The 9739-nt window shown below is 41.5% G+C and overlaps 1 protein-coding gene across 6 annotated transcripts in view; it reads right to left on the reverse strand.

Annotated features, from left to right (window-relative positions):
- Positions 1–9039, reverse strand: part of CACNA1E (calcium voltage-gated channel subunit alpha1 E) — a 1021369-nt gene extending 1012330 nt beyond the window's left edge. For all 6 annotated transcript variants that reach the window (XM_089671475.1, XM_089671472.1, XM_089671471.1 and 3 more), the window contains exon 1: positions 8917–9039. The gene's annotated coding sequence lies outside the window, so the exon portion shown is untranslated. The remainder of the gene's footprint in view (positions 1–8916) is intronic.
- Between the last annotated feature and the right edge of the window lie 700 nt (positions 9040–9739).

Below are 9739 nucleotides of genomic sequence, written 5' to 3' on the forward strand. Positions count from 1 at the left end.
GAAAAAGTATGTGAACCCCTTGGGATTACGTGGAGTTTTGCATGAATTGGGCATAAAATGTGCTCTGAACGTCATCTAAGTCACAACAATAGAAGAACACAGTCTGCTGAACATAATACTACACAAACATTAGATGTTGCCATGGTTTAATTGCACATAACATGTAAGCATTCACAGTGCAGGGAGGAAAAAGTATGTGAACCTTTGGACTTAATAACTGATTGACCCTCCTTTGGCAGCAATAACCTCAACCAAACGTTTCCTGTAGTTGCAGATCAGACCTGCACAATGATCTGAAGTAATTTTGGACCACTCCTCTTAACAAAATTGTTTCAGTGTAGCAATATTCTTGGGATGTCTGGTGTGAATCGCTCTCTTAAGGTCATGCCACAGCATTTCAATCGGGTAGAGGTCAGGACTCTGACTGGGCCACTCCAGAAGGCGTATTCTGTGCTGTTGCAGCCATTGTTTTGTTGAATTACTTGTATGCTTTGGGTCATTGTCCTGTTGCATCACCCATCCTCTGCAGAGCTTCAGTTGGCAGACAGATGGTTGTATGTTTTCCTGCAAAATGTCTTGATAAACTCTGTAATTCATTTTCCCATCAATGACAACAATCCGTCCAGGCCCTGAGGCAGCAAAGCAGCCCCAAACCATGATGCTCCCTCCGCCATGTTTTACAGTGGGGATGAGGTTTTGATGTTGGTGTGCTGTGCCTTTTTTTCTCCACACATAGTGTGGTGTGTTCTTCCCAAACAACTCAATCTTGGTTTCATCTGTCCACAGTATATTTTGCCAGTAGTGCTGTGGAACATCCAGGTGCCCTTTTGCAAACTTCAAACGTGCTGCAATATTCTTTTTGGACAGCAATGGCTTCCTCCGTGGTGTCCTCCCATGTACTCCATTCTTGTTTAATGTTTTCCTTATTGTAGATGTGTCAACAAAAATGTTAGCATGTGTGAGAGATTTCTGTAGGTCTTTAGCTGACACTCTGGGATTCTTCTTTACCTCGTGCAGCATTCTGCGTTGTGCTCTTGCAGTCATTTTTACAGGACGACCACGCCTAGGGAGAGTAGCAACAGTGCTAAACTTTCTCCATTTGTAGACAGTCTGTCTTACCGTGGACACATGAACATCAAGGCTTTTGGAGATACTTTTGTAACCCTTTCCAGCTTCATGCAAGTCAACAATTCTTGATCGTAGGTCTTCTGAGAGCTCTTTTCTGCGAGGCATGGTTCACATCAGACAGTACTTCTTGAAATCAGTAAACCCAAAACAGGTGTGTGTTTTTTAAGGGCAGGACAGCTGTCAGCAACACATCCAATATCATCACACTGATTGGAGTCAAGGTTGGCGCACTCCTGGCTCTAATTAGCTCTGGGAGAAGTCATTAGGCTAGGGAGTCACATACTTTTTCCTCCCTGCACTGTGAATGTTTACATGTTACGTGCAAATAAACCATGGCAACATCTAATGTTTGTGTAGTATTATGTTGAGCCGACTGTGTTCTTCTATTTTTGAGACTTAGATGACATTCAGAGCACATTTTATGCCCAATTCATGCAAAACTCCACGTAATCCCAAGGGGTTCACATACTTTTTCTTGCAACTGTAGCTCTGGTAATGTATTAATTCTATGCTGTGATGCTGTCAAATAATGTGTCTATTTCATGCTGTAATGCTCACACTATTTTTGGTGTGTGTTATTATGCAGATTGTGATGACTATAAGATATATCCTCCTGTGTGTCATGTGATAATAAAAGTGGAGGTTTTGACAGTGCAAGAATATTGCATTTGGATTCTGTTATTTCTTGGAGTGCCGGGTGAATGCTATGATGTGCCAGGGCAGGTGTTCATTTGGTAGAGGGTCTTTCACATGCGTAGAATATGTAATGGTGTAAATGCTAGTTAAAAGTACCTGTGTGTGACTACCTGTTAATGGTGTGTGTATATGACTTGCTTTTAGTTATTGCACCCAGCATTTTCGTTACAGGTGTCTGGCATTTTTGTATTTATTTCTATAACCATTTAGCCTTATTTCAGCAGCTTGGTATTTTAATTTCCTAGTACTCATTTCAGTAGTTAAAGCAGTAGTATAAACTCATTATTAAGTTGTACCTACAAGTAAGCTTCTAATATAGCTTACCTGTAGGTACAATGAATATCTACGAAACGTGTGCATTTTAGGAGATATTCATATTGGTGATAGTCGATGAGGTTACCCCACATCTGTACTGACACATTGCATTCAGGGCACTCCCATGCACATGTGCAGGAATGATGCCATTGTGCTCCTACTGGAGGGCTCTGTGTTTATTTATTTATTTCAGGTTCTTATATAGCGCCATCAATTTACGCAGCGCTTTTACATATATATTGTACATTCACATCAGTCCCTAACCCTCAAGGGGCGTACAATATAAGGTCCCTAACCTACATTCATACATACACATACTAGGGCCAATTTAGACAGGAGCAAATTAACCTACCAGCATGTCTTTGGAGTGTGGGAGGAAACCCCGCAGGCACAGGGAGAACATGCAAACTCCAGGCAGGTGGTGTCATGGTTGGGATTTGAACCAACGACCCTAGTACTGCCAGGCGGAAGTGCTAACCATTTAGCCACTGTGCTGCCCACACTGTCCCCTGTGTTAAAAGTAAGTCTGCCATAATGTGCTAGTATGCAGTTCATACTATCGCATTATGGCATAACCCTGTGGGGGGGGGGACATTTTTTTTTTGAATGCGGTAGTTTTTACTACCACTTTAAATGGATTTATCTCAGCAGCTTGGTGTCTTAGTTTTTTTTTTTTTATTTTAGGAGTTAACTAGTTTTGTTTCAGCATCTTGGTCTCTTAGGGGCCTGTTTATAAAACATTTGTTGCACAACTGTCAGAATTATTTGTGCAAGGCGATCAAAATGTCCTGTATTTTTTCTAAGAAATTAATGCTTGTATGATCAGCTCCATCTAGTGGCCAAAATGCAATACCGTTTCCTGAAAAAACTATACTTCATTTTGGCCAATAGATGGAGCTGATGATACAGGCATTAATCAATTAAAAAATATGGGACATTTCATTCAACTTGCCCAAATGCTTCTGATATTTGTGCAACACAACTCTTATAAATGGACCCATTGTTATTATGTGATGTTCTAGAATGTGTGGTATATACTCATATGCATATTTAGAAATAATTTTTCATCATTATATGACTGTTTATATTATTCTTGTAGCCCTGATGAGGCTGTTTTTATATGACTGTTTAACAAAACTTAAAATTATCTTGGACTCTGGTCATCTGGTTTTAGTCTGGCACTCCTTTCCATATTTCTGTGGTTTATGCTTTACATGACGGACCTGAATTTTTTTCCCAGTCCAGTTCTGGTCCCCAAGGTAAGTACAACCAAGCTAATTACATAAGATCACAACACAGTACTGTGTCTGGTTTATGAATGCTGGGGCTGTTATTCATGCTAACCAAACACTTGCATGTGGAAGATTAAATCTGATTGGCAGCTTTTAGCGGTGTTATTCTCTGTTCTGCCACTTGAGTTAGTACTACAGCAATGACCACTACAATAACCCCCCCCCCCCTCCGCACACACACACATCATTAATGCATGCATTGAGGCACCTACGTACAAAAACGGCAAATGACCTCAGCGCACGCCTGGGTGACAGCACTAATTCTACCACCAGAACTTCTGCCTCACACTGAACTGAACCTGTAGGGGCTTTGCATGTGTGTGCCCATGAAACGGCAAAAAACATACCCTATATTTTTTCATAGGCAGTACTTTAAAAGCAAAGAGAAAGGCGCCTCTAAGTGTGAACTGGAAACTTTGTTTATTGCACATAAAAGACAGCAACTTACAGGAGGGTAGAGAGAAAAAGGCACATCGATATTCCATCAATGGGAGTCCGTCACGGTGAACACCATAGTGTGCAGTAGTAGATGATGATCAATCATCTGTCAGTGTCAGGCGTTTTGGAGAGGGCCTGCCACTGAGGCTTGGAACGCACAGTGGAGCGCAGTGTGTGCGCGTTGATGTCACCAGGCATCGTTGCAATGTATTTCCTAAGCATGTACTGTGAGATAACCATCCTAGCGCACTCCTTTGTCAAGCTTTTGTTATTCTGTGCTTTAAGAGCCCCTACAGGTCATCAGTTTAGTGTTAAGCAGGAGTTTTGATCCTAGAATTATTTCTCTCACTCCAGCATGCATGGTGATGCTTAATGTGTGCGGCAATGGCAGACGCCAAAGCACATGCATTTTTGTATGTGTCTGTGTACATGTGTGTGTGGGGGGGGGGGGCTCTAAAATGCTTTTTTATTTCTCTCTTTAAATGTTTAAAAAAAATTGTATAATTTAATATTTTTATTATTTTTATTTTATTTCTTTTTATTTTACACAACTTTTACTGCGATCACATAGGGGATAAATAACCCCCTACGTGATATCATATAGGTGACAGGTACTCTTTATGGGACATCCATGTTCTAAATGTCTGCTCTGTACTCCGCTACAGCCGATGGAGCAAACATTGTAATAGTTACTCTTTGCTCAGGTGGAAGGCTTCCAGATGGAAGTGTGGAGCTCCCGCTGTCCTTCCCAGGCCCCCCATGACTGCGTTGGGCCCACAGGTGGGATAGCAAAGGCCGGCAAACATGACACGGAGGTCGTGTGGGGGGTTTGTGTGGTACATTGTGGAAATGATCAGCAGTTTAAGGCTACGTTCACACTAGCCTTGTGTGCAGGCGGCAGAGAGGCGTTTGGGAAGCATTTTAACGCTTCCCAAACGCCTCTGCCAATTCTGCACATTACAGCACATGGTGCTGTTCTAACAGGAACGTTTACGTCGCGTCGCGTTGCGTCGCGGCAAAACGGACGCCTCTGGTCGAGTCAGGAGGCTTTGAAGCCTCCTATTCTCGTCTATGGTGCCGCTCCGCAAACGCCCGGCCGGCGTTTGCGGTGCGGTTGCGACGCGGTTGCGGGGTGTTTGCGGAGCGGTAACACCACTCAAATGCATTATAGGCGTTTGTGGGGCGTTATTAACGCTCGGCAAACGCCTAGCAACCGCCGCTAAACCGCGCATGCGGCGTTTGCGGAGCGTTTGCCGAGCGTTAAAAACGCTCCGCAAACACCGGACCAACGCTTGCCAAACGCTATAGGGGCGTTTGGCAAGCGTTGGCAAAACAGCCTAGTGTGAACGAGCCCTAACAGTCGCTTGTATCACTTCCACACTGAAAGCTGATAACCAGCTTTACTGAAGTACACATACTCCCAGCTGATATAGCGGCCACATTGCTGCAGCGCCGTTAAAAATCAAATCTCCAGCATATGGCTGGGTATTTGGATTGTATCACCCCCCCATCTCGACACCCTAAGGCAGCAACTTAAGCTGCCTTGTGCTAGTGCCGGCCCTAGCCACTGTTCTATATCCTTGCCATCCAGCTGGAGAGACAACTGCTGGATGAGAACCTCATCTTCTACGATATATGGAAAGGTGAATGTGAAACAAGATCTTGACCTTCCCTCATAGCAAGTTCTACCCATACTGTTATGGGCAGCTTCAATTTACTAAGTTAGCTGCTGCTAGCTTGAAACAACATATTTTTACATACCATAAAGATTATTTCAATCACTGGGTGATCAATGGTCACCCAATACACTTTCATTTTATAACAGCATAGCAATACAAACAATAGTTATTTTTGACAATCCAATATAAACCTACATAAAAAATCTCCTGTCATGTTCAAGTGTTGCCTGTCTGCTGGTTATCACTTCTCACTACCTCCTGGATTCCCAGCATGCTGTGCAGCTTCTCCTCTGCAGTTTACTTTCAGTTTCTAATGACTACATATCCCATGGTACCTTGCTGCCTGCATGCTGTGATTGCTGTACTGACTGTCTCCTGAAACTCCTCCTCCCAGCACCTCTGTCATTCAGAAGACAGGCTCTGTGCAATGTGTGCCACAGCAGTGCTACTCACAAGGCATAGTGAATGTGTGTCATAGAAACGTGTAGGGATCTTTACAAAGTAAGGTAACAAGCTTCAAGATTGTTCAGATTAATAGGAGTAGACTAGAAATAATTGAAATAAAATGTGGAAATGATATAATGATTTTCCATTCTGGCCATAGATACACTTTAATGCTAGCTCTCCGCCTGTTCCTCCACAATGATCCATATGGATGATTCCATGCCGTCTAATGACAGGTGCACTAGATGCAGGGGGTCAATTTAATTATTAGCTCCTCTTTTAAGACTGCTTGCCTACCACAAAGGGCAGAGCTCACTGAAGAGATATAAAAGCCCAAGGGAACTATAGCTGTCAATCAATATTCTATAAAGTCACACCCTATTAACAGGTGATCTTTCAACCGGTGGAGATCATGAGATTTGCTATCAAGAGCCTTCAACATCCATGCTTAATGAGAGCATGAGTAAATATATCTACAGCAAAAGTGCGTGGGCTGATGCGAGACTGGTCCAGGGGATGCATTTGATAGATTCAAGGTCAGATCTCTTACGCAAGTCCTCAAATATTAGCATGTGCCTGGAGTATTTCCTAATTAACAAATTAGTATGCAAAAACTTTCATGGAAATTAAAAAATATTCTGGCATCCAAACTAATTTGCAGGGTTTTTATCTTGTATCCTGAGCGAGCACGATCAATACAGAATTAACTCTATTCCAGCCAAAAAAAAGATGCAGCTTACTACTCTTAATTGGTTTCCAAGCAGTCTCCGTTTTGGGTAATCATTGTTGTGGAGGTTATACAGTGACTGTGCATTATCTAGCATAGGCTTGTGTGACCTGAGGCCCTCTAATTACTGCAAACATTTCACAATTATATTGAAGCTGGCTTGGAATGCTGGAACCTGTAGTTCTGCACCATCCAAAGACCTACAAGATTTAGTTTAAGATTATATAAGCAAAATTAGTCTTTTTTATTTAAAAAAATCAAGGGTCTTATATAAACACACAATTAAAACCTAAGGGTTCAAAAGAGCAATGTTGTACAATTACTCATATAAATAAAAATTCTGATTCCAACAGTCTGCCAGCTGTAAGGTGTAGTAAGATGATTTTTGATGGGTTGCTAAGGTTTACTTCACTTAACTTTGTAAATAGGTCACCCCATGATTTCTTCAATAAAACAGCATAAAGAGCTAGGAGAAAAAAAGTATAGTAACCCACAGCAATCACTAAATTATACATTAAGGCAAAGGATAGTAACCAATAGCAATGAACCAATGCCTTCAGCAATCTGATTTCGGTAATTTGAAACTCAACCGGTTGCCATGGGCAACAGCCCTTGCCACGTCTTCCCTCCCTTTGTTCTGCCTTGCTGAATAAGCATCAAGTGTTGAGCTAGGCAACACAGAACTGCATTCTAACTCAAAATTAATTGGCGCTTTGTAAAAGCCAATGCCGATCTGTCTTCTTTCAAAGGCACCCTAAAATATGGTTGTCATAGCAATAAATACTACAAACCAGAAAAACCGAATAAAAACATGTTCAGAACTGGTAAACAGTCTAGAAAGGTCATGAACGAGCAAATAAATTGAAATACAGACACACACTGGATGAAGGGTTTTTATAAACGGAAATGGAGTTCAGTGATGGAGTTTCTTATTCGCTCAGAAGGATGAATGCAAATCACCTTACAAGATTAAAAATAGCAAGTTAACAGGAAACACAGCACCCATCAACTCTGCAAAGTTGCTAAAAGAATCTTCATTGTCTTAACAGCAAACTACAGCAATAGGCTGCTGAGTCTGGGCATTCACACCAATTAAAAGGTAAGTCTGCCGAAGACTGATGCTTTAGTAGAAGCGTACAGCGTAAAATGACCCACTGGCTCGGTTTATCTCTCAAAGACAAGGGTCTAGGATGGCAAGGTCCAAGACCATCCATGGTTACAATAAAAAAAGTCTTTACTTAATCTTCTTTTCATTCACCTACGGGCTCCTTTTACTTTTCAAGGACTAGGGTGGCAAGATCCAAGACTATCCATGGTCACATTAAAAGAGTCTTATCTTCTTTTAATTTATCTACAGGCTCCTTTTACTTCGCAAGGACTAAGGTGGAAAGATCCAAGACCATCCGTGGTCATGATAAAAGAATCTCTGCTTTATCTTCTTTTCATTTACTTTACAGCAGAAGAAGAAATGAGACTCAGGAATTACGGAGAAGATGCAGAAACTCTGGAGGGAAATCTTTCAAATGGAACCCCTAAGAGATATATCAAGACAGTAGGTAATTCTGTTCAACAGCCTCAATGCATTTCGATGTTGGGTTGAACTGACCCTTCAAACCATCACACGGTAAACTTCTAATAAAACTAGTGTTCTCTGTGTTAATGTATACTTCTCTATAACTCTTAAGCTCCTGAGCTGTCAAGCACATACGGTGCACTAAATACACAAGTAAAATCTCCATGCATCACCTTAGTTTTCTGAACATGAATATATACACTACTGTGGATGTGGAAAACTGGTTTTAATCAAATACGGTCTTCGTACCTTTCTCAGCTGCAATCCATATACATATACCACACAGTACAAACTAAGACTACAAGCAGTAAATGGTTAATAGTAAAGAAAAACCTCTATTGATCTGTCATAAAAAACAGAACACAATTATTACATTTGCAGTAGACAAACGTGAATAGAATTTTGTCAGGGAGATTTGTTGAGAGAGAGCAATTTGCTGGAGCTGTCACCACAACAGGTTGTATTTGCTGCTCCATCCTAAGAGATCCTTTCTGGCTTGTAGAGAATGCAGAGCAGTTAGCAGATAATAATAATCATAATCCGTACTATCTCCCATTGAAGAGCCAATTAAAGAGAATACACTTACAGCTTTGACACAATGAAATAAAAGACAGAGCAGCTTACCTTATTTAATGCATGGTTTCTGCAGTTAGCTACGAGAGGGTGTGGGTAATGCCAAAGGAAATAATTTCTAATATAAAAGGATAAAGAAAAAAAACAGGAGGAGATATGGGAAAAGAAGGTGGAGAAAGAGCAGGAGGAGGGAAAAAAGAACAGAATGAGAAAAGAAAAGAGAGGAAAGACAGTTTAAATCAGTCTCCTGCCCACACAGTGTAAAAGGAATCAGTGACAGTGAAGGCAGCGCATACACAGAGACACACCGGAGGGGGCAGACAAGGGGGATAAACACAGAACAGGGCTGCTGAGCTACACAGCACACTTCAAATGCACAGATGCAGGTGAAAAGGGGCAGACTCAGGTGGAGTGAGCAAATGGGGTGAGAAACTGACACCCACTAGGTACTTTCCATGAACTTTTTAAAGATGCTATTTACACGAGGGCTCCATAGGTGTTATTTTAAATATCAGAGATTGAAGTTATCTCCTAGTGCAAAATTTGATCTTTTGTGTTACTGCAGGAAAGTATCAGGCTATTGTTAGAGGATTAGTCTCATGGGATTAATCTTGCAGAGATGTACTTAAATGAGACAAGAATCACCTAAAATTCTCCTAATGAAAAGACTGTTGTCCGATCAATCTCCTGCTACCGTTGACTTTGAGGAGAGGAAGAGTAAAGATTAATCGCTAATTGTTTCTGGTGCCCAGCTGCAGTGCTGTGTGATCTTGGGTGATCGATCACTCACGTTCACCTTTTCAGAAAAATTGAAAAGGTGATCTGACACTATACAACCTCATCATATCCTCCACCCCCAAGTCCGCGCTGAACT

The sequence above is a fragment of the Staurois parvus genome, unplaced genomic scaffold, assembly GCF_062004578.1.
Source record: "Staurois parvus isolate SC_StPar_1 unplaced genomic scaffold, SC_StPar_1.0 ptg000106l, whole genome shotgun sequence".
NCBI lineage: Eukaryota > Metazoa > Chordata > Amphibia > Anura > Ranidae > Staurois > Staurois parvus.